We start from the raw sequence: 26,537 nt of genomic DNA on the forward strand, positions 1-26,537 counted from the left end.
GAAGGGTAAACAAAAGGAGGAGGCTGCAATGCTTGGTAAGAAATGTACGCATTATCCTGCCCATGTAATTGTAACCCCTCTGTACAGTATCTTCACAAATAAAATTAAATTAAATTAAAAAAATATTCTGCCTTACAAACTTGGAGTATTTTTAAGTCTCCTCCCAAGCCTAGCTTAGTGGGAGAGGGCATTTGCTTTGTGTAGTAGAGCAGGAAGAAGGCCGTTTTTTTTCTGTCCATTATAATCTCTTCAAGCTTGAGTGTGGTTGGGACTGTGTTGAGTTTGAAATCAGTGGCTTTTCCCTGAGGGGCTAGCTCCTGCAACTCTACTTTTAGCCAAGCCTGGTACTTCCCTCAGCTTTTATGGCCTGTCCAATAGTGTGTGGGCTTTTTGTTTGTTTGTTTTGTTTTTTATTGTTGTTGTTTCAGTGAGATTTTTAAAGACCTTTGTTTCTAGAATTCCAGGGTGCTTGGCTAGCTGGGAGTTGAGCTGCAACTGAGATTGGTTGTGTTCCTTATCGAGGGCTGTGGCCACCACTCCTGAGCTTGCTTCACCCTGAGTGGGTTTTTTGTTTTCCACCAGAGGGTATAATGTTCTTTTGCCCTCTTGAAAAATGTGACTGCTTCTCTCGAACATGTTACTGGCCAGCTGCTCTGGCAGGCTCTATACCAGTATCAAACATAGAATTCTTCTTGGGATGGGGATGATTTCCTTCCAGATGTTGTCCTCTGGGAGTATGTCCTTTGTGGAGTTCTCATGCTTTCCCTTAGACCATCTGCTATGGGATGAGTTGTCTCTGTCCGTCTCTGGCCTGTTGGTATGTGGATTCCCATTGCTGGTCTTTAAATTCATGCTGGAGGTGAGTGGCAAGCCTGCGGGCAGGCTGTTTTTGCTGCTTTTGCCCCTGCTTTCTCTAGCCATTGTTGCTGCCTGTGACAGCAGGTACTTAAATCTGTCTTCTTCAGCAGGCTGCTTGTAATTTTCTTTTTTGATATAAATCTCTGTATAATTATAGCTTGCTTGGTGTGATTCTCTAGACGTGGATAATTTGGTGGAGCTCTGTTGGTCCCCTGTTAATTTTCCACCATCTTCCCTGACTCCTGCATATTTTTTAATGGTCCAATCTGTTACAGCCCCCAGCCCAGCATCATCAATTTGGCTAGTACTGTTATGTTTTTTTTTAATTTTTCCCCCACTGCCTCAACTTCAAATATACTATAACTTATTGATGCTTATATTCATTAATTATTAGCCATCTCAACTTATATTTATTAATTATCATCTGGCTGAAATATAAGTGCAAAAGACAGGAATTTTTATTTTGTCTTCAATGTAGTCTAAGCTTTTGGAAGGTATATGTGGTTCAGTAAAGTTAGTTGCATTGACTGAATTAAGTCAGCATACATGTGTTTACAAAAAAAAAAAAAAACCACTACACTACACCAAAACCATTTATAATGTCACTGGCTTGGTGAACAGTACTGGAGGTACATGAGAGGTAATGGATGTGATAGAACATACCAGGAAGCCCATGTTATGTAAAGTACAGATCGACATTCCTTTTCCCTCTTAACCTACAGGCAGTACTTCTATAGACTCCTTTTGTCCTGCATTACTTATTCTCTCACTAGGCTCCTTGTGATGACTAGTATGCATATAGTTAGATAGAAATTATTCATAGAACTTAAATATTGTCAAAGATCACCTATTGTGGAATATTAAGGAGGCAAAATTATAGTTGTGATAATGCCTAGGGAATAGTAAAAAAAAATCCATGTGATAACAAATTGGTTGTCTGTGGGTTGGTATGCCCAGAAGCAAGTAGAACGCAATGAGATCATGGAATAACAGCCAGTGGGATGGCAGTCTCTGCAACTTATATTTGTTTTTTTTCCCCTCTCCTCTGTCATATCAAGCCTATTATGGATGAAACTTGTTATAGAGATATTAAATTTTGGACAAATATACCATATGCATATAGCTTTATATATGTTTGTATTTATACATGTGTATGTAGATGCATGAAAATGTGTATGTATGTGAATGTATATAAAAATTTGTGTACATGTATGCAAAAATGTATGCAAGAATACATATATGTGTGTGTTTATACATATATGTATGTATTTTATGCTACAATACTCTAGTTTAAATAAGATCACTGACTAACAACAGTTAGCTATGGCTAAGTGCCATAGCTAACCTTACAGATTATAAAGGGTATTATCCACCAAAGAAGATTCAATGTCAAGTCAAGGATACTTGTCAGAAGTTTATTTCCTAACAATCTGTACATTGTTCACTGAGAAAGAAATAATTGTCCTATCTGTATGTACCGTGATCATTGTACTCTATTTACATGGAGCAAAATTTATCAGAAAGGAAAAATGTGGCTGAAGTGTGAAAATCAATGCAGTTGGGAAGAAAAATGAACTCACAGAGACTTTCCATAATCTATTTCACTAAGAAGGAAAGAGAAATGACAATTGAATTTCAGTGAAATCCAAATATGATGAGAAAATGAAATCATTTTGTTCGCCCAGTTTAATTTCAGAGAAGAATGCCTTGAGGGAAAAGGTTCTGTAATTTTAATTATATTCCTGAAATACAGAAATAGTCTGAGATTTTAAAAAATGATTGTTCACCTTAGGCTAAATCAAAGGATATATGCTTTAACTTACTTGAAATACAATGGTTTTATCCTCCAGAGTCTGACCTGACCTATTTTCATACATATCAATATGTTAACTCTGAACAGTTTGCTTATTTGTTTCCATTGGAAAAATATAATTAATGTTCATTTTGGTTGTGGTATATTGCTTTTCTTCCAATTTGAGATCTCAAGAAGATGATGTAGTACCTCATAAGGGTTAGAGTAGAGACACAACTCAGACTTATTGCCTCTCCTATAGAAAATGCATTGTATCATCAGAATTTGCTACAATAATGACAACCAACACAATCATCAAGGCAAAAAGAAAGAAATATTTGAGAAAATATCTACCATATAGAGGAGAGTTCTAAAATTATTAAGTGATTTTAGGCAATAAAAATCATCTTCCGGAAAACTTTGTCTTCAGCTGAAATAAGATGTGAAGGATAAATTATTAAAATAAAAACTTCCTCTGAAAGCCTGATAAGGTAGATATTAAATGTTAAGGAAAATTGTGGGAGAAAAAACTTTCTGAGCAAAATGACTCTAAAACCTATTGAAAGTACAAAACATTCAGAAGAACAGTCAGTGAATGGAGAAATATTGAAGAGACATGTATTTGGCAAATTAATTCTGTTGAATTCCATGTCTACCCAAGATAAAAGTTTGGGAAACATGGGAAAGGCCTCATAAACGGGCTTGAAAATAATGTATCTACTTTGCAGCTCATAAAAATTAGTGGATTTTTATATCAACCAAAGGAAAAAAGATCATTTAAGGACCCATGCAGGTGGGGTCCCAAGAGTAATGGAATCCCAGTAGAAAGAAGTAAAGTTGAGCCACCAAATTTCTAATCATTCAGTAAGTATTTGCAAACCACTTGGCAAACTAGAATAATATTAATGAACTTCTGCAAGAAGACAAAACACTTGAAATTGGAGTGGAAGTTGTAACTGGATCAGCACCTTAGTCTTAAAGGGAGAAATTAGAAAAATGTAAATAGAATTTGGCTTGTGTATGTTTATTGTCATTTCAGAGATCCAACCAATTTTAGCTCAAAAACATTCATAAAAACATGTGCTAGACATACATACTGAAAAGTAACTGAAGTAATTAACAAGTATAATTATTTTTGTATATATACAGATCCTGAAGCTTGAACTCAGGGCCTGGGAACTGTTCATGAACTTTTGTGTCTAACTTTAGCCCTCTATCACTTGAGCCACAGTTCTACCTTGACTTTTGTGTTGATTAATTGGAGATAAGAATCTCACAGACTTCCTGCTGCTTTAGAATCATGATCCTCAGATCTCAGCCACCTGAATAGCTAGGATTACAGGTGTGAGTCACCAGCATCCAATATATAAAAACCTTTGTTGAAAATCCTTCAATGTCAAATAAGTTTGTATGTGTTACATACCAACACAAATTACCAGCTTTCAAAAAAGCATGATCTTTTCTCATACTCAAAATATGGTAGTTGAAATTAATCAGGTAGTTTTCAATATGGAAAAGTCTGATTTTTTTAAATTTTTATTTGTTTTTTATGGTGAAAAGACTGTACAGAGGGGTTACAATTACATGGGCAAGATAATGAGTACATTTCTTATCAAGCATTGCAGCCTCCTCCTTTGTTTCCCCTTCCCATTCCTTCCCCATCCGCCCCCCCCCACCAAAGTTGTAAAGTTCGTTTTGGACATGACAACTTGTACTTCTCATTGGTCCACTTGTATCCTTATTTAAACGACTTGTTTTTCCCCTTCCCCTCCACAAATTACACCGACCTCAAATACAGTGAAAGCAGGGGTTACACTGTGGGAGAGGAACATACAAATAACAAAGAAATAATCTTATAAATGCGTTAGAAACAAATGCATGAAAGAAAAAAATTTAAATACATATATTAGGGTTTATTTTCCAACATCAACTTATCTGATCTTTTTTGCTTGACTCGTATATATGCTAGATATTGCAAATAAGGGAAACCATGGGACCTATGTTTCTTTGGGCTTGGCTTACTTCACTTAATATAATTTTTTCCAAGTCTTTCCATTTCCTAACAAATGGGACAATGTCTGATTTTTAAACAATTATTTTAGGGAAACTCAATAAGCTTAAAGAAAACATATTTCTAACAAGGACAGAAAAGTGAAAAGAAAGAAAAATAAAAAAATAAAGAAAGTTAAAAAGAATGAGAAAAAAGAAAAAGAAAGAAAAGAAAAAGAAAGGAAGGAATAAAGAAAGAAAAGAAGAAAGAAACCTAACATAATACAAAGATTGATGAATTAAAAATATAAAAAGGAAATACTTAAGGTAAAATTATCCTCAGTGAAATTTTAAAAAAACAAATATGATAAAGCAAAAATACCAGAATAGATCAGTACAGAAAAAGAATTCACGAGCTCAAAGACAGACTATTTGAAGATACAAAGTTGCTTAAGGAAACCAAAAAGGAAGAAGAGAACAATAAGAAAAGGGAAATGTGCTAGGTTGTGGGGTTGAGTTAAAACTTGGGTTTCCCTTATTTGCAAAATCTAGTATATGTCTGAGTCAAGCAGAAAAAGTCAGATAAGGTGATCTTAGGGACATGAACCCTAAGATCTGTATTCAATTTTTTTTCTTTCATACGATTGTTTCTAACACATTTACAAGATTATTTCTTTGTTGCTTTGTATGTCCCTCTCCCACAGTATAACCCCTGCTTTCACTGTATTTTTCACTGTATTTTGATGTTGGTATAATTTGTGGAGGGGAAGGGGAAAAACAAATCATTTAAATAGGAATGCAGGTGGACCCATTGTAACAATGAGATGTACAAGTAGTTATTTTGAAAGCGAACTTTACAACTTTTGTGGGAGGGGGCAGGTAGGATTGGGTAGGGGGGTCTGGGGAGGATGGGAAGGGATGGGAAAGGGAAACAAAGGAGGAGGCTACAATGCTTGATAAGAAATGTACTCATTATCTTGCCCATGTAATTGTAACTCCTCTGTACAGTATTTTCACAATAAAAAAATTTTTAAAAAAAGATTCTGAAGGGAGGAATACAATCTGAAGAAAACACTCAAAATCAAAAAACACATCAGACAAAAATCACTAGATGATCATTTTAGTAAACAGAGAGAAAGAAAACAAAATATAGGAAATCAAGAATGTGGTCAGAAACATGACACATCTCTCTATAAGAGCCCTAAATATTAATGGATTCAATTCTCCAATCAAAAGAAGAAGAATAGCACATTGGATCATCCATTATTTACATTCTATTTGGGTTGTTTTTGAATTGATTAAAGCTTCCACTGATTATGATAAATGTCTTTTTATATTACGTGTATGTCACATTTATTGAATAAATAAAAGATATTTCTCTCAAAAAAAAAACACTTTGAGAATGTCAGTGATAGCTATATCTCATTAGAACTAAAAAACTAATAACAGAGCTGGGAGCCGGTGCCTTATGCCTGTAATCCTAGTTGCTCAGGAGTCTGAGATCTGAGGATCATGGTTCAAAGCCAGCCTAGGCAGGATATACCGTGAGACTCTTATCTCCAATAAATCACTAGAAAACCAGAAGTTGTGCTATGGCTCAAGCGGTAGAGCACTCGCCTTGAGATAAAGAGCTCAGGGACAGTGCCCAAGCCCAGAGTTCAAACCCCAGGACCACCACCAACAACAAAAATCTAACAACAGAAAACTTACTATGCATCCCAAATATTCAGGTACAGAGATTAAACTTTCAAGTCAAAATCAATTCAACAATCTACCCCAAGACATAATCAAGCTCTCAGAGGTGAAAGATAAGATTCTCAGCACTGTGAGAAGAAACAAGTAACATAGGAGAGCCCAATTTTCCTGAAATCGTACTTATCAGCAGAAATGCTATTAAACCAGAAAAAGTGACATAAGATTTCTTGACAATAAAGGGAAAGACAAGATACTGATCATGCATACCCAGCAAAACTATCCTTTAGAAATGAGAAATACTTAGGTATAAGCTGAGGGAATACACTCTATGAGACCTGTTTATATGGAAAGATAAAAATGGTTCTCCAAATTAAAAGAAAGATGTATTGAGTAAGAAGAAAACATAAAAAGTACTACTAAGATTAATCATTCAGTCAAATTCAGAACACTTTGATATTGGCATATAAGCCAGTATCTTTGATATAAAAACTAAGACAATTATTAATAGTAAATATAATAATATACCAAAGGAAAGACAACAGAGATCCAAAATGTGAAGGAAAGGAAGTTTAAGTTTTACTTTTTATTGTCACATTAAGTTACTAACATTTCAGAGTGGCTTCTTAAAAGAAAAAGATGTTTTTGTAAGGTTTTTGGCAACCACAAACACAAAATAATAACAAATGTGTCAAAATATACTGTAAGAGTAACTCACTTAACTATAAGAGAATACTGGAATAGATGGAGATAAAAGACAGATACTTGCAACAAAACTAGAAAACAAGTCACATAGTATCTGTAGGAGGGTCATATCTACCAATGATTATCTTGAGTGTAAATGAATTAAATTCTCTAGTTAAAAGACATAACTTAACTAAGAAGATTAAAATAAAAAAGATTACAACTATATTTTGCCTATAAGAAATTCACGTTATCTCTAAGTACACACACAGACTGAAAAGTAAATGAATGAAAAAGATACCATAAACAAATGGAATTCATTAGAAAGAGTAGACACTCATATCAGATTAAATAGACAAAATCATTAGTGGAAAACAGAAACAAAGAAGGTCATCATATAATGCGAAATGAGTCAATTTAACAATAAGAAATAAAAATTCTAAATGAATATAAGACAAATATTAGAGCATCAAAAATGTAAAGCAAATATTAATAGACTAAAAGGAAGAAATAGACCCTAATTCAGTAATAGCTGGGCTCTTTCAGCAGTCATTCATATAGAAACAAACATCCATACAGGGAAACAAAGAATTGTAGACATGTTTCTGTAGATATCTACAGAAACATTCCCTCCCATAGCTGCTAGAACACATTTTCTCATTAGCATGTCAACATTCTTCAGGACTGATCCGATCTTAGACCACAAGACAATTCTCAGCAAATTGTAAGGATAGAATTATATCCAGTACCATTTCTGATCATTATGCAATAAAGGATGAAATCAATAAAAAGAAAAATAGTGTTGAAAACTCAAGAAATACATGGAAACTAAGTAACTTGCTGTTGATTAAGCAATGAATTAAGGAGTAAGTTAGGAAAGAATTAAAAGTCTTGACATAAAATATATTTCTTGGAATAAAAATAAATAGGCAAAATATCAAACTTACAGAGCACAAAAACAGTACTAAAAGGGAAGTTTAGAGAAATAGATACAACAGAAACTTAAGAGAACTCAACCTACTACTACATCACAATTAAAAATGAATAGAAAAAAAAGTCACTGTGGGTCTATAAGTGAGAGGATGATGAGGGTTCAAAATTGGAAGGGCTCTAGTTTGAGTCAAGGAGACCTGATTTGCCCAATCTGGATAGCTTGATGAAGCTAGAACTATTGCTATAGTAAGGGAATCATAATCTCTGTTCTTGTGGCTTTCCTCTTTATATTTTTTCCACAACCATACTCAGTTTATTCTTTCGGAAATTCCTTTGTTCAGCACCACTAAAACTCTTACTTGCCTAAGGGGAAAGAAACAATTTTATAAGTAGATGAGCTATCAAAATGAGGAAATGATACTGCAGCTAAGTCAATTATTTTAAAATAATAAGTTTTTATCTTCATATTCTAAAACAAACCTGAGAAGAATTTAAAATAATGGAGTAAGTCATCGAGATGAAAACGTGATAATTTGGTTCAAAATATTTAATAAATCTATGCTTGTAAAGGTATTATAAACACACTTTAATGATAATCAACAAACTGGAAAATTACATTTGTAAAAACATCATGTTAAATGAAAGGTTAATGGCTACATTCTCTAAGGAGATTACAGAATTGAAATTAAATAAAAACTTTAATTTATCACTAGTCAAAGATAACTCACAAAAAAAGAATATACACATAGCTAATAACCATACGAAAGACTTCCAACTCATCTAATCAGAGAAATTCAAATTAAAATAATGGGACATCATCTTCACCTTTAATATAGCAATTACATTCTTTAACTCTGATGATATGTAAATTAGTTCCTCATCTTAAGGTCTACAGTTCTGCACTCATTCATCTTTTTATTTATACATTAAGCAAATGTTTTTCAACATTTACTGTGATTAAGACTCATATAAGATTAAATATCTTTTATCAGAGGAAAGGAAGTCAGAGGATGGGAAGGTAGACAGATGGAGAGGGAAAGAGTGGGTCAATACAGTTAAAATATTCAGACTGAATCCAGCCACAGGTGGCTCATGTCTGTAATACCAGCTACTGGGCTGTGATCTGAGAATCAAAGGTTGATGCCAGCCAGGGCAGGGATATTCAAAAGACTCTGATCTCCAATCAACCTGCAAAAAGGGGATGTGGCTCAAATGGTAGGGTGACATCCTTGAGCACAAGCACAAAAGCCAAATGAGAGCTGAGATCATGAGTTCTCTCTCTCTCTCCCTCTCTCTCTACCTCTCTCTCTCTCTCTCTCTACCTCTCACACACACACACTAAACCAACTCTCTTAATATGTCCAATTAGAAAATTAATCAAACTATTTTATTGATTAACAATGTAGCACATGGAAAATAATTTATAAATATTGAAATGATTTTTAAAATTACTGTCAGTTTAGCTTTAACACCAATCAAGTTTCTATAGGATCTGTTTATTTGCTTTAAATGAAGCAAATGTTTATATGTCAAACACTTGCCATACATTACACACCCCAAATTCATTACTGCAGAATTATCCTGAGTCATGCTACAACAAAGGATCAAACCAATGAATTATTTCAACAACATTCAATGTATCATGTATCATATATTTGCATCAGTGATCTTAAATTTCAAAAAGAAAAATCGAACTTGTGAACCCTGAGATTGCTAAAGCAATTAAAGTTAGTTGAGAGGTTATTTAATAAGATAATTGTGAGGTAGAATGTAATGCTATTAATGACAGATAAGAAGCATGGCTGAAGTAACAAAAAGAATATTTCTGGAGTTATTCCAGATCAGGTATGCATTTCCTGATTGTTATTTCTTATAAACTGCTCATTTTTCTCATTATTTACTGTCAGTTGAAATTTATATAGAGGAATCATTAATTAATGACTTACAGGATGATCAAAGACAGCACTGTATTTGTGGCAAAAATGATAATGAATGACTTACAAACTATATCAGTGACATAAGAGTAAAAGATTTGTGGAAGAATCACATATCTAGAAAATGTGAGAAGTTACAAATTTCCAATATAATTCAAGCTAAACACCAATTATTGTGTCTTGAAATGTCCCTTTTCAGTCCTCTCTAACTGTCACAATCCTGCCTGTTCTTTCAGTTCACTCAATATTCATGTTTCCTTCCTTCCTTCTTTTTCTTTCTTTTTCTTCCTTTTTGCCTTTCTGTGTATATGCTAGTATTCAGGCTTTAACTCAGGGCTTAGGTACTGTCCCTGAGCTTTTTTTTCTCAAGGCTAACACCATACAACATGAGCCACAGTTCTACTTCTGGCCTTGGGGTGGTTAATTGGTTAACAAGAGTTTCACAGATTTTCCTGCATAGATTGGCTTTGAACAAGAATCCTCAAATCTCAGCTTCCTGAGTGGCTATGATTAGTAGTGTGAGTCAACCGATGCCTAGCTAGTCTTTCCTTATTCTATATTTTATTGTCTGAATTTAACTATATTATAGCATAATACACAGATTCATCTTCAATTGGCTATTGTATCCTTTTCATAAGGAATCATGCATTGATCACCTCGGATCACCCATCCCCAACATGAGAACCAACATTCTTCACCAAACCTGTTTGAACAACAACAACAAAAACACAGCTAAATAAAATTGGATTATTGAATTATATAAAAATGAAAGACCTGCAATAATAGTGCTGTGAGACTAAGATAAATAAAAACTGGAGATAAACTCAAAAGCTTTGACATTTCATTTTATTTGGTTTTAGAACTTGGTTTTAAAAAAAATGTTAACATTGAAAATCCCCTAATCCTTGAGCAGCCACCTAAATTTGATGTGTTCATGAGGAATATCAAGGAATTCTCCAAGTCCACCCACACACAATACTTCTCTCAGGTCCACTAATCCACAATACTATGTAGTCAGGTCTTGGCCTCTGTACTTTGGGTTGTGTTCTATCCTGAAGAACTGAGTAGGAACTTTATCTCAGATTTGTCTGTAAGATCTGCCCTTAGGCCTCCAGCTTCCACCTTGATGTCCAATGGTCTCTCTATGTTGTCCCATCTACCTTATTGAAATGTCTATTCTGATTATACATGAATTCTCTAGCACAAAATTATACCTTTCTGAACTGCTATAAAGGCTTTAAAAGCTGTCTTCAAGATATTTTGCCTTGTTATTTAAACATAACATTTCCTGTTGAGAGAATAAAAAGACAACTAAAGGTCTTAAAATGTTATAGTTTTTCTACTCATTGTCCTTTTAAGGACTATGAAACTTTTAGTATCAGATGTTCTTCAACTAGCAAAAATAGCCCCACATCAATCACCAAATTTTAACAGCAAAAGAAAAATGGGAAAAACAATTTGCTGATCTCATATTGTTGACAGGACTTATCGATATGTTTTTTCATTCTAATGCACACAAAAAGACAAAAAAAAGATCTATGTCATGTATTCTTTTCTCCATTTCATAGCAAAAAACAAAGAAGTGGATAAAATAATTTAGGAAACTTTATAAATTCACAAATCTAAAGCCAAAGGGATGGGAAGGGGAAACAAAGGAGGAGGCTGCAATGCTTGAAAGAAATGAACTCATTATCTTGCCCATGTAATTATAACCCCTCTGTAAAGTATTTTCACAATAAAAAAATCTAAAGCCAAAGCAAAAACCGTATCGACAATCTCTCTTGTGTTGTTAAAAACATTGTAGTTGGAATGCTAAGAAATATCTTGAACTGCACAGCCATGAAATATCATCTGTATATTTTCATGACATAGTACAAAGGTCAGACCCATATGAAATACTGCTAGGGTATCAAATTATCTAAAAGTGGTAGAAAAGTGACTGTGTCAATGACGATTAAAAGAAAGAGTCAAGGTAAACGAGTTATAAAGATAAACTAGACTATAAAGGCAAAATTCATCACAGAAAAACATGCAGTTAACACCCATATAATTAGCAGTTATACACAGAATAGACCTCAGATTGTTGTAGGATAGACTACACAAACAGCTCTCCATATAAACACAGGAAAAAGCGACCTGGAAGCTCCCATTAAAGAAGGAACTTGATACTAAACACATCTTGGGTATTGAGGGGAAAATGAGACAATGACACTTAGGCAAGGCCAGGTATAAAAAGTCAATACAGCTCAATATTAGGCCCAGAAAGAGGAATGTGTCTGCAGGGTACATTTGCCCAGTGCCAGCCCTTCTTAACATTAATAGAATAATTATTAAGGTCTAATTATTCAATAACCTGCAGTGATTTATAATGCTCTACAACCAGCACTGAATCAACCTGCTCGGTGGCCATAAGTCTGCATAAAGTTTTAATTACAGATATCATAAGTTGGTCCAAGCATACAGAGAAAAATGGGTTATGAATTTATGATGTAGTGAATTTCCTTGCAAGTAGTTCTCTGTCTGGTAACAGGATGACAAAGGCTCGTAGGAGAAGCTGGATTTACAAAGTATTTTTCTCCCTTCTAAAAATGAGACAAGGAATGGAGTGATGGGAATGTGCCAGAGAGGATACAGAGGGATGTGAGCTGACTTTGGATCATTCTGATCCAGGTCTCAGGGGAGACACAGGTTCCACTGGTTGTGACAATGGCCTGCTACCTCAGATTGGCACAGAGCAGGGTAGAAAGGAGCCTACAAAGCATCTCATTGCTTAATAGCCATTCATCACCGCTCATATAAGAAGGTTTCAAAAAACATTGAAGCATATTTTCTCTTTAGGGTATTAGGGTTCAACAAGTACTTATTGAAAGATGTTAATACAACAGTCCGACAATGATTATTTGTTGTAACCTTTATTGTCAGATTTTTTTTTCTTCATTGGGCTTAAATTCTTTCTCTTGAGCATGATCAGAAACCAGAATAGTCACTCTCTAGAAGAGCTTGGACTAGGGAAGGGCAAGGTTTAAATGCATGCTCAGGCAGGACGCCATTAGAAAGTGAAAACAAAGCATGTAAAAAAAGAATGTATCACTCACAGGACCCTGGCAAGGTGCTTGTGGGAGGCTAGCAAGAATTGCAGAAATGACAAGAGCCTGTGGGATTTCACCAATGTGCATAGATAGTCCTCCTTTGGTTTTCCCCTAGGAGGGAGTATTAAGCCTTATAGATTATCTAGCTTTCCAAAAATAAATGTGCTTTATTTTTTTGATATGTAGGGATTAGTTACAAATTTCTGTTGCAGACCATTAGATTTTATACAAGTCAGAATCTACAGTATGCATTGTTCTGGGTTAGTGGAATGAGGATCAGGTAGGCTACATCTCAACCAACCATACAGGGAGAGAAAGTGTTTACTAGGCCAGAGGTAACCAAAAATAACTGAGTTTCCAAAAACTTAAGTCAGATCTATAAGTGGATGCGGAGATAGCAAAGATATTTACCAAAATTAATGACCTCTATCTATGTGGGAGAAGGAGCAGTTGGATGTGGCTCAAGTTGAGACAAATTTTCAGGGCCAGCATAGATGCAAAACCTGAATTCTGCATATTAGAAATAGTACTAGTTGAGTTACAAAAAAAATGCAATGATTAATTTTATTTTCTAGACCACTGGTTATAGTTGAGGGTACATAATTTATACTTGTTGATTGTTTAGTTTTGCTCTTTGGTGAACTTTCTATTCATATCCCTTAACCAATTATTAAACATTTATGGTCATTCTAGTTTGACATTATAAAAGTTTATAATGGATAATCTCTAGTTTAAAACATTAGTCCATGTTGGTAACAGCATCAGTGATGGTTGTAGGAGTGGTATATATTTGTGTGTGTGTGTGTGTTCAAAATATAAATATTCAGAGAAGCACTATTGCTTGGTAAAAAAAAATCCTATATGTTCGAACACATGTAAAGTTATCTCTTGGAATGGTTATTAAGCTATGTCAACATTTGCAGTGTACAAGAAATCTTAAATCTCTTCATCATCAATGATCTTGACCACAATTTTACTAGTTTGGTAGTCTAATAATTTCATTTTGTTGTTCTGACTTGTAAGTTTTAGTTTTAATTTACTGGCAACATTTAAACTTTTAATTTATAGTTTCCTATCTTATGTTTGTTCCATATGTGATAAGAATTATCGCCCACATCAAATATAGTTTCTGTTTACATATTAGGGACATAAAGTATAACTCTGGAACATGATTGTCCACGTGTACTCTAAAGTGTAACCACTTTCTTTTTTGTCAATATACTGTGAACTCCAGTAGATTCTTTTATGTGTTTTTGCTTGTTTTTTTGTTTGTTTACTTTAAATCAAGCCTCAACTTCAAGGTCAATGTATGTTATGTAGTTTATGAAATTATTAATATTCTTTAAACTTTGAACTCTTTCATTCTCCAAGTGAATTTCATTTGAATTCAAGTGTGACTACTTTAGCCATTTTGCATTTCTATATATCTATTATCTATGTATAACCAATGTCTTTTTAGAGACAGAATGAGAGAGGGAAGGATCAGAGAAATAAGTAGCTTATTATGAAAGAACCATAATGATATAAAAATAAATTAACCAGAGTAATATCAAGCTATGAGAATTTAAAGTGGAAGGTGGGGGTCAAAGCTCTCAAACTAACTCATCATCATCTTAAATTTAAACTGTATGGTCTTAGCTGCCTCTGAACTCTTGACTTGAGAAACCTGAAGACATCTGGTAATCAAACAGGATGAGTCCTTTGGGTATAAATTCAGTAGCTCTATTTGATCATGTGTAGTGACCTTATTGCCAACCTTACCACGCTTCTACTTATTAAGAATTGACACCAAAGTCCAGTTGTGGAAAGTGCCAATCAATTGTTGTAATTTTAATCCAGGGGAAACAGGAAATGAGACTGGAGGTGAGTCACAGATGGACAGCCTGAGGAAATGGGCAGAATTTCCAGAGAATGTTGGTGCAGGGCCTTCTGTGCATATGTGAGCATCAATCCAGTTTCAGTACCAGCTGGTAAAGCCTGCCCTCCTTCCTAGCTGTGTGCCTCCCTAAGCATATGTCCAGCCAGAAACAGCATACGGCCTATGTTCCTACTTTGTTCAACTGGCACTTGCTTGACCCTCTCCCAATATTCATAGTGAGGTAGGTGGCCCTTCTCAGCCTTCCCAGAATGCCTTGTTCTTGGTTGTATCAGATGTTTCAATGAACTAAATAATTATCAAATGTCTTTGCGTACTTTCTTGTGGTGTTTTCATTCTACCACTGAGCTAAAACTCTAACCCTGTTTATCTTCTTGAATGCAATGTGTTTCAGTTCAGAATATTTTTCATCTCTATATAAATAATGAATGAATGCAAGAATATGTAAGCATCCCTTTTCATTTTACTAAATCTTGATGCTAAATAAGCAAAGTAGAGGATTTCCTAAATGATATACAGTTTTTCCAGTCAAGCTCTTAAGGGAAACTGACTCTGGAGTGAAGATCATGATGCAAAAAGTTAATAAGGAGCTACTCTCCAGATCAGAGCTTGTGGAGGAAAAGGAAGGAAGAGAAGAGAAATAGCTACACATCATAAAATCATAAAGAGTGATATCTCCCAAAGAATATCTTCAAGGATTTTTCCCCATTTCAGGAAGCACCCAATGCAATTCTTATTTACATCAGAGCCTCATTAATGAGGAGAGTTCCTCTGCTAAAGCTCTCAGCTGTACTGAATGTGAGGATTCTCCAACTCCTTCAGTTTTCATGGTTGGTATACCTACCCAAAGCAAATTACAGCCCTCATCAATATTTGTAAAACTGTGTTGAGCCTCTTGCACCACATTTGGCATGTGGCAGACAGTCATTAAATTGAAAATGAAGCAAAGCTAGGGACAAATTAAGAATACAGGCAGTCCATAAGGCTGCTCCTGGTTCCATACAACTCCAACTTCATCAGTCAGATTCTGGCAAACTTGCCCTTACTAACTGCAGTGGAGCAAGAAGTTTCCATATGAGGGAATCAGTGCCCCTTGCTTTTACTGCCAGGTGTTCCAGAAGAATGGATGGCCAAACAGGGTTCATTTGTAATGAAAATTTATTTACTGTAAAAATGGTCATTCCATTCTGGTGTGGGAGAGTGGTTGCCTTAGTTATTATTTTATTCTGTGTCCAGTCATGAAAAATGTTTTAAACATGTGCCATCAGTTTACTAAATTCACAGTCTGCCTTCATGAAATGCCAATTCTTGTTATGAGGCCAGAGTACATCTGAATGGAACCATATGGTGATAAATCACAGACATATATCAATATGTGAAAATTAAAGCATAGACTCTTCTATTCCAAAAAAAATTTCTAGAAATAATTGGAACCAAGACAGCCTTTGGGAAACATGCATATACAGTCCCCCAAAGAGTCCTTTTGGACAAGCACATCTGATATTAGCTCATTATACCCTGTATTTCATAATCAGCTGAATTACTTTATAGTTAGACTATACATTTGTTTACCTGTGTGCACAGATTTTTTTAAAGGCATTTTCCATGGAGAGATTAGCATTTGGTGTCATTCTTCTCACCATCTGTATACCTCTATTGAATCTATTTAAATGTAAATTCCTTGATATAAGAAGCTATATATTATGTTGTAGCATATTGTAGCCCTTAATGGATGATTATTATAGCTAATAACAAAAAATCACATATTGGAAAAAAAGAAGTATCTGTTGTCTGTGCAATTAACATAGGAACAATTTCAATGTTTTATCTGAAAGAGTGACAATAGGACAGTCAAAAGCAAATAGGAGTCAGGTAGCATTGCTCACACCTGTAATCCTAGTAGGAGAACAACAAAGAATGGGGTAACAATGCTCAACAAGAACTGTACCCATTACCTTACTCATGTAACTGTAACCCTTCTGTACAGCATCTTTACAATTAAAAAAAGAAGATGATGAAACCGAAAGTATTACCGTTTGAGCCCAACCTGTGCAGAAAAATTGGTTTTTCCATCTCTAATTAACAAGCATAACTCCAGGCTGGAAGAGGGACTCAAGTTGTGTGTGTGGGGGGGGGGGGGGGGATGTAGGAGGAAGCGCGCCTTGAGGAAGAAAGCCAAATGAACATGAAACCTACCTATCCTGAGTTCAAGTTCAAGTACATGCAAACAAAATAGCAGATAAACTTCTATAAGGAACAATTTCAAAACTGGAAACTGACATATTTAAAATAATAACAGAGGCAGGAAAATCATTCAAGCCATTCTCCTCAGTTAATTGATAGTCTAGGGAGATAGTGAGGACAGGTCATTCAAACACACAGAGGTCGTGTATCTGACATCTAAAGTGGACATGTTTTCAACATTCCTTTCCTGCACACCAACTTATTTTCAGTAGTAATCATGAAAGCAATATCAGAAATTATAGCCATATGATAAAAACACTTATATTTAAAAGCATTCACAGGGGGTGTATCTCCAGGACATATAAGTAAAATCTGGTGCCTTGTAGTAATTCAAGTTGGCCTATTCAGGAAGGGCATATATGCATGTGGAAAAAGATGCAAGGAAAATGGCTAGGAAAGCTAGTCTTTACTGTCTTTACTCCTATTGGTGAAAGAAAATACCTAGTGTTCAAAAACAGTAAGAATATGTATTTATTGAGCATTTATTACAATACTATCACTATTCAAAAGGACTTACACATTCACTATTTTCTTTAAATTCCCAATAAGGTAGGTAATATCATTATTACTTTTTTGTCATAGAGGAGACTCTGAAGTAAAACAAACAAACAACAATAGCTGAGGAACTTGCTCAAGTCAACAGAGACCATGGCAAAAGTGAGATGAACCCAAACCTTAAGTCTGTAGAGCATTCCAAGAAGCACTTTCTTTAAGGCTCCTTGTATGAGGTTATCATTTCAATTCTACTTGCCCATAAATGAGGTGGAGCATTTTGCTGAAGCATAATTTTGCAACAAGGCTGCCATGGGACAGCAATTGATCAACGGATATAAAAAGGCAAGGAATATAAAGTATTAAAATAATCTCAACTTCACCTTAATGCTCTATTTTCATTATGATATTTACAAACATTTAATAAATGCCTTCATTTTGTGTGTGCCAGTCCTGGAGCTTAAATTCCAAGGCTTGGGTACTGTCTCTGAGCTTCTTTTGCTCAAGGATAGCACCCTACCACTTGAACCACAGCTCTACTTCTGGCTTTTTTTGGTAGTCAATTGGAGATAAGAGCCTCATGGACTTTCCTGCCTGGGCTAGCATGGAACCATAATCCTTAGATCTCAGCCTCTTGAGTAGCTAGGTTTATAGGAATGGGCATCCAGTGCCCAGATAATAAATGCCTTATTAAGGGAGAGGAACATCTCAAAAAACTAAAATGGTAATACAATGTGAGAATCTTAAAGCACTGATGAGCCCCAGCTTCCAAATACAAATTTTTGATAAAAATACAACAAACAGGGAAAGAGGAGGGAGAACGATGGAAGGGGTGACATTCATCAAGATGCATTGTATTCCTATTCTATCTTCTGAAAATGAAACCTCTCTGTACAAATACTTAATAAAAATTATACAGCGTATCATTCCTGAGTTTAAAAGATTCCGAGACATATCATAAAATACAGTCCAATCAAAATGAATGGTTTTATATAGAGACAGCAATATGATAACTACTTTATTTCTATTTTAATTATATTTTTATTATCTGTAAGTCATGTCGGTTTATAAGAGAGCAATGTTTATCATTCACCCCATCCCTCTCAACCTAACCCTTCCCTTCAATTTTCCTTGCTTTCCTGGATATGCTAACTGCTTTGTAGTAATTATTTTAAGCAAGCTTTGAAATATATCACCGGATGTTAAAAATGACCAATTTTGTAAAAGAAATTGAGCTTAGGGAGGATAAAAGACTTGCTCAATGAATCATGAAGCTGTCACTTGACCTAAGTCTGTATAATTTCAGAGTCCAGATTTTATCATTCATAGGTAGCACTCTGCAGATACAGCTTGCTAAGACCTGGCCTTTTCAAAGGTTTACTCTTCAAACAACTCTCCCAGGCTGTCACTTAAAAGAAAACACTTTTACTTGCCCAAGAATAAAATTTTCCACCTGTGGGTCAATTGTCACTCTAGGCTAAACTTCACACTCTGATTTTTAAGAAGGAAAATGGTAGAAAAATAGAACAGAGAAAATCCAATTTTAGGATGTCATATGTGGATAGTGACAGGAGTCAGGAGAAGCTGGTAATGGGCTAGCATGAATTTATTGAGTAAGGCCATCAATCAAGTATTATATTGGGCATTGGGCCTGAGACAAATAATGATGCCACACCCTTGCTCTTGGACTAGGTTTCTGCCATGCAAAGTGTTCAGGAAATGTTGTTTAAATACTGGAAACCATTGTCCACAAAACTACCTTTGTTGCTTAAAGGCATAGGAAGCACTGGGTACACAGTGCTTCAGGCATCAACCATAGGCATGCCAGCTTCTCTCATGTTTGTGAAAGATCAAGTGCCATTTAATTTACTAGCAATTTTCTATCTCATGATCAACCATGCTGAGCTTCTTCAGGACACCTCCCTACACAACTCCCTCCTTTCCTGTTGGAAGTATTTACAACTAGGAAAGTTTGATATGATACCCATAGTGATGAACAGGTCCTCAAAAGAGTTATGAACTAAGTGAACTGATTCTTGCTTTTTTTTTCTCCCAGCCTGCCCTCTTCCCTGCAGATAACTGGAATGTTAATCCTGCCCTGAGGTTCATCTGATCTAGAGGAGAAAATTAGTGAATACTGACAGAGCAGGTTTCTCTTTACTGTCTTCATGAGAAGAGAGACAAGATTTGAAGCAAGACCTGAATATGACTTCCTATTCTTCTGTATAAAATCTGGTTGAATTTTGACATCATTTTAACCTAAAAGTAGGATGCTTGGCAGGTATATTATAATTGAAAATGATATATTTTTTTCTCACCTCTAAACTGGTATATTTCAAGGGATGGTGATTTTTTACATTCAGGGGACATTTGATAGATCTAGAGATACAATTGTTACAATCACAAAGTGAAGGGATTCTGTCCCAGCATCTGGTAGATGCAGCTAATCTCTTATAAGGCCCTAAGACTGCTTTACAACAAAGAATCATCCAGTTCAAAACATTAATAAGTGATGTGATTAAGAAAATTGCCTTGATACCTCTCACATTCCCATGAAGAAAGTGGAATAAATTGAGTGGCGGTAACACAGTCCTCTCAACCTTGATATAGTAAACAGAGATTAAGCAGAAGGGAAGGCAAGTCTGTTTCCTCTTCAGACCTGGGTTGACCATGGATAAAGAAGGGAAGCAGACAGTAGAAAATGTACAGTCCTGTGACTGCCTCCATATCCCCATCTTTGGACAGATGTTGACAAAGTGGAAAGCACATTTGAATGGCTTAAGAGAACCACAGTGTATTGCTGTCACCAGATAGTGGATAAAGGGGCTCTCTCAGCTTCTCAATTCCCACACAAAATCACAGGTCCTTAATAAACAGAAGGAAAGTACTTAAGGAGTCTCACAATACAGAGAGTCTTACAAGGTGAAAGTTTTAGGAAAGATTTACTATAGCTCAACAGATAAAGCAGTGAGGAATGAGGGTAGAAGGAAGAAATATTTTCTGTTCTTCATGCAGAACATGGATGTAAAGGTCAACAAATGGCAGTTCTCATTTGCTTTCTTTATTCTTTCTGAACTGAGAGGATGGAAACACATATGGTAATATCATCTAACAACTGCTAACCATCAGAAAATGGGTGGCCAAGGTGGTGCTATTTATTATTCTTAAATATTGGATGTATCTAGGACTACCTAATACATAGGGGCAATAAATGAGTTCTTTTTCCAAGATATGAGTCCGTTTTTCTGCCTCTACATCTACATGAAGAGGAGAAATGCTAATAATGTCTCCCTTTTCTTGTGTACCTAAGCTTCTAACAGGATGTATGCTGGGAGGAATTAGTTGCCTTGTTTTCCTGTTTTTTTACTTCTGGGTTCTAATGTCCAAATCTGGCCTTTATGATGTTTATAATGGCCTTTATGATCCAGCCTCAAGGGAATTCCACATCAGAAATTCTGCAGTATTAGTACAGGCTTGGACTGAGTTCAGAGAGCAGATGATAGAACAGAAGAGGAGGGCAGGGAAGAAAATGAGAAAGTTAAGAAAGAGGGAAGGAAAGAAGGAGAGAGGGGAGGGAAGTAAGAGGTAATGCAGTAGGCTAGAGGCTTCAACCTTCGGTGGGATTAGCAACAAAACACTCAAGGACATCTGTACCATCTGACAAGATCAATGAAAAGAAAAAGGAAGAAGGAATGATTGATTCATATTCATGTTACTGGACCAGATGAAAATAACTAGCTATACAGGAAGATGAAATCAACTTGAGAATAAATATGTATTTTTTTCTGTATATCCAAAGGTAGTATAAGAATTTTTGGCATAATTTTGGTTAGCACTATGTCTATAGGCTTGCTAAAAAGATTATACATCTAAAACAAGTAGCAAAGTGCTTAACACAGGATCAAAACTCAATAACTGTCATGTACAAAAAGTCATTTGCTGTGTATTATGTGTGGTAAATAGAAATTCTGGAATGATCAGAGCAAAGATTCTATCCTAATCTCCAGAACTCTGAATATGATATCTCCTGTAATCATTCTGCATTATATGCCACAATCAATTTGAAAATAGGGAGAATTCTGGTATTCCTCATCTAATCACATACTTACTTAAAAGCAGAATTGACTTGAATGATGGTAGAAAAAGGGTAGAAAGAGAAGTCTGAGACACATGAAGAATAGAAGACTTCTACATGTTATGGTTTTGAAGTTGGAGAGGGCCACATGAAAAGGAAAGCAAAAAGCCTCAGGGAGCAAAGAACCGACCTGGAGCTGACAGCTAGCATACAATGGGTTTCAGGTTCACAGATGCAATGATCTGAATTCTTCCCACAACCTAAATGGTCAGCCAGTGGATGTCGGCTGAGATCTTCCAAATAGGACTCCATAGACCAATGTCTTCATTCCAACCATGTGAAACCTTAACCAAAAATCCCGGGTGATCTATGTTGGACCTTTGAGTTATAGAAATTTACAAGTAATAAATATGTGCTATTTTAAACTGCTATTTTTGGAAATTACTATGAAGGAATAGAAACTGAATACATATATGAAGTTATCTAAATTTCTCTAACAGAAAATTCATAATCTCTACTCTATACAAAAAGCTGAAAAAGAATTCAGACAAATTAAAGTCTGCAAAGTTTGAGTGAGCAAAGGCCAATTCATGAATCACGCAACACTCAAGAACAGAGAGAGGACTCAGAGAGCTTTATGGGGGACAGTGAACAAGGAACACTATTTGGTAAATTTGGAAGCAAAGTAAGAAATCTGATCTGTTACAGATAGCTATTTCTTATTTAGATAAGGTCTGACCAGTTGCCAACTGTGATTATCTAAAGCTTACTGTTTGTGATTGATTGAAGAAACAAAGGGCAAAAGGCAAACCAATGCAAGAGCGATACCCACAAGATGCTATGTTAGAAATGAACTCTATAACTTGGGGGTGGGGGAAGAGAGTTAGAGGGAAAGGAAATTGGGAGAAAAAAGGGGGAGAGGGTGACAGTGTTTGACAAGGAATGTACTCATTATCTTACTTATGTAACTGTAACCCTTCTGTATATCACCTCTAAAACAAAATAAAAGTTAAAAAATGCTTGTTACAAAATTATAGTTCTCAGCTAGGTTTAATTGTTTATGTACTTAATTAGGTTATGTTTGTTATTCAGGAATTTAAAATATGGAAACAGCCTTAGGCAAAGGGTGTCCTGCTTATCTAATTTAACAAAACTCATCCATTATCAGGCTATCATTGCTGCTTTCATGACTAAAAATATGTACTCTGATATTTCTCAATCAGTGGTAAGTTTTTCCCTGAGATTCATAGTATGTCAGCATTCTACCTTATATGACTCTTTTTCAAGGAAGAATGCAAGTCATGTTTGCATAACTATATGATTTTAGAAATTTAATAAAACATAGTTTTTTAATAGCAACTGGTTAAAAGGGTTCTTCACTAATCTTCCCGTACCAATTGCAGATGGTGTTAGTGTAACTGTGAGCAATGAAATCATCAAACCAACATGATAAGGAATTTAAGAAATAATTCATTTTGAGTGCAGAGAGATGGTTTTGTGATTTACAATTCTCTCTTATACAGTTTATTGCTAGTCATCGTAGCAGAAGGAGATCTTTCAAGAGTATTCCAGATGCCCACAGTGTCACGTTGTAGTATGTAAGACAGTAGATCAGAATATTCTGAGTTGAAATGTACGCAACTGAAAATATGGGAATTTTATTTCAAACTTTCATGAACGAAGTTTCATCTACCCAGGAATGATCACAAGCATAATAAATAAGGGAAAAATTTCTCTAATCCAGAATATGCTTTAATGTGCTGTTTGAATATTTATTATATATACTAAATACATTTCTTGTCTGGAAGGAATCACATGAAATAAAACTCATCAGACTTTCCCAGTATGTACGGTTTAAACCACCAAAGTTAGCATATCTAGGAAGGTTTGTGCATTGTGAACTATTGGATTACATCTTTGTACATCAGCACAGTGCCTTATGGTCTCCACAATGAATCGCTCTAACAGTTTTAAGATTGTTTCTATGGGTTCTGAAAAGATTCTGCATATTTTCATCAACAAGATATATAAGACTAATCTTATTATTAGTTGTTTTCATATATTTTATTATTATAAAGGCAATGTGCAGAGGGGTTACAGTTACATAAGTCAGATAAAGAATACACTTAATCTTATTAACATAGAGTTTACTTGATATATTTACATTTTAACTAAGTTCACAATTATTATTAACATAGAGCTTACTATTACATATTTACAATTTTAAACTAAGTTCACATATTTATATATATATACTAAATAAATATATAATTTAAATGAAAAGTCCAGTAAAAAATATCAGATTAACTTTAAATTAACTTTAAATTAGGTGTTGGTAGCATGTGCCTGTAACCCTACCTACCTAGAAGAATGATATCTGGGGATCATGCTTTAAAGCTAACCCTGGCAGAAAAAAATCTCTGAAACGTGTATCTCCAACTAATAAGTGAAAAACCAGAAAGGGAGCTATGACTCAAATGGTAGAGCACCAGCTTTGAGCAAAATTCCAAGGGAGACCTCAAGGCCTGGAGTTAAAGCCCATGTACAGGCATCATAAGAAAAATGACAATTAGCTTTCAAGTTAAATGATATAATTAATGATAATTAATTATTGATCATATTAATCATAGCATTATTTTCACCATATGAAAAAATGACTTTACTTTTTGTTCTAAAAGTATTAGAAAATAATATTTACATGAAGTGAGCAGCAATATCCATCAAAAAATTTAAAACATACTGACATACATCATAGATCTAGTTAATAAAAATGCATTGTTATTTTTCTAGAGCCTTAAGTTATTTAGTATCGTCAGGTTTCTTATATTGGTAATTTTTTCTTGAATCTTTTGCTCATTCTGAATAAGTATTCATATCTATACTTAATTTTGTATCTCTATCATTCTTTATTTTCTCTTTAAGATAGTTCTCCCAACTTTATAAATTTTATTACCCACTCAATTATATCTGCCACTGCTCTGATTGTAGACTATATTCCATCCAATTTCCTCATCCCATCTGGCCAGAACAAGCTGCAACCCTAAAGCTCTGATGCTTCCTTTGGTAATGCTCATAAGATCATTCCCAGTTTCTCCTTCCTTAGATTAGTTCTGATTCTCAGCGGATACTTAGTGGATGGCTACTAACTACTTGAAATAAAGGCCCTGTTACTTCTTCAGGCCAATTTTTGAAACTGAGGTTAGTATCTGATAAGTTATATTATCCTACCTAACAGATGAGAACGCATGGTAAGGAGTCTTTCCGAAGTAACTCTGCTCCGAAGTTTACTGAGATTTACAAATGGGACCTAACAACTACAGCCACTCCTGAGTAGGTCTTCTCCAGCTCTCACTCTTCATACAAGTGATGTGGTACCCTCCTCCTGACTTCTTTCTCCTCTTCCTGAATCCCTGTACTTCCCTGCATGCCTCCTAGTGCATATCAAGTATTATTATCTAGAGTATACTCAAGAAGACTCAGAGAGCTGGGCACCAGGTGCTCATTCCACTAATCCTAGCTATTCCAGAGGCTGAGGTATGAAGATCACAGTTCAAAGACATCCCAAGCAGGAAACTCCATGAAACTCTTATCTCCAATTAATCATTAAAAAGCCAAAAATGAGGTGTGACTCAAGTGATAGTGTGATAGTTTTATGCAAAAAAGCTCAGGGACAGTGGCCAGGCCCTGAGTTCAAGCCCCAGGACTGGCATAAAATTAAATAAATAAACACATAAATAAGATTTGAAGAATGTCTACAGGAATAATGTTGTGAGTCAAATGTATGCTGTTTAGAAATTAGTCACAAATTAAGTTATAAGAAACGGTTTAATTGTTCAACCACTTTGGAAAGCAGTATGGAGGTTCTTCAAAAGACTCCACATAGAGCTCCTCTATGACCCAGCAATCCCACTTTGGGGCATTTACAACAAACAATAACAAATAAGGCCATATTAAAGCTACCAGCACAACTATGTTTATCGCAGCATTATTGACCATAGCTAAGATATGGAACCAACCCAGTTGCCCTTCAGTAGATGAATGTCTCAAGAAAATGTGATACACACACACACACACACACACACACAATAGAATTCTATGCTTCCATCAGAAAGAATGATACCACCCCATTAGTTAGGAAATGGCATCTGCCCCAAAGGAAGAGAGTAACCCAAAGTTCAATATAGACCACCCACCAGGCAATAATGACTTACTTTGCCTACCCAATGATGACAGGAAGAACAACCTCTAAACTTCTCTGAAGCTTCAGAGAATGAAGACTGAGAAAATGGTCAACTGGCCCATACTTATACTAAAACTGCTCTAATTATGAATACCTCTCCCCTTGCATCTATTTCTCTCTCTGTTTATTAAACCTATATATCCTGTCTATACCTTGAAGATGCTTGAAGGTGGACTAATTAATATGTGGTCTTCCTATGACTGTACATGACATATAATAAACCTTCCCTTCCCTTCATCAGATCTCTTTATGTATCAGATATGGTCAGTGTCTGGACCTGGCATACGGAATTCTTGGAGGTTTTTTTAGGAGGTCTGAAAATTCCAGTTTAAGAATGATATTTTTTTCTTTCAGTATTTTGAAAAGGAAAAAGATTGGAATAGTATATATCATTACTATTTGAAATAGTAATGTACTCATTGCCTTACTCATGTAATTGTAACCCCTCCATACAACATCTTAACAATAAAATAAAATAAAACAAAAATTTGAAATAAGTCAATGAATACTCCACCTAGCTTCCCGAATATGTAGCAGCCTATAACTATCTTTCCTCTGACCACTCCGTAAGAATTTATTGAATACCTTTTATACGTACAATACTAGTTAAGACACTTTAATCTTGTATTTATTTATTTA

The sequence above is a fragment of the Dipodomys ordii genome, unplaced genomic scaffold, assembly GCF_000151885.1.
Source record: "Dipodomys ordii isolate 6190 unplaced genomic scaffold, Dord_2.0 Scaffold52, whole genome shotgun sequence".
In the NCBI taxonomy this organism is placed as follows: Eukaryota; Metazoa; Chordata; class Mammalia; order Rodentia; family Heteromyidae; genus Dipodomys; species Dipodomys ordii.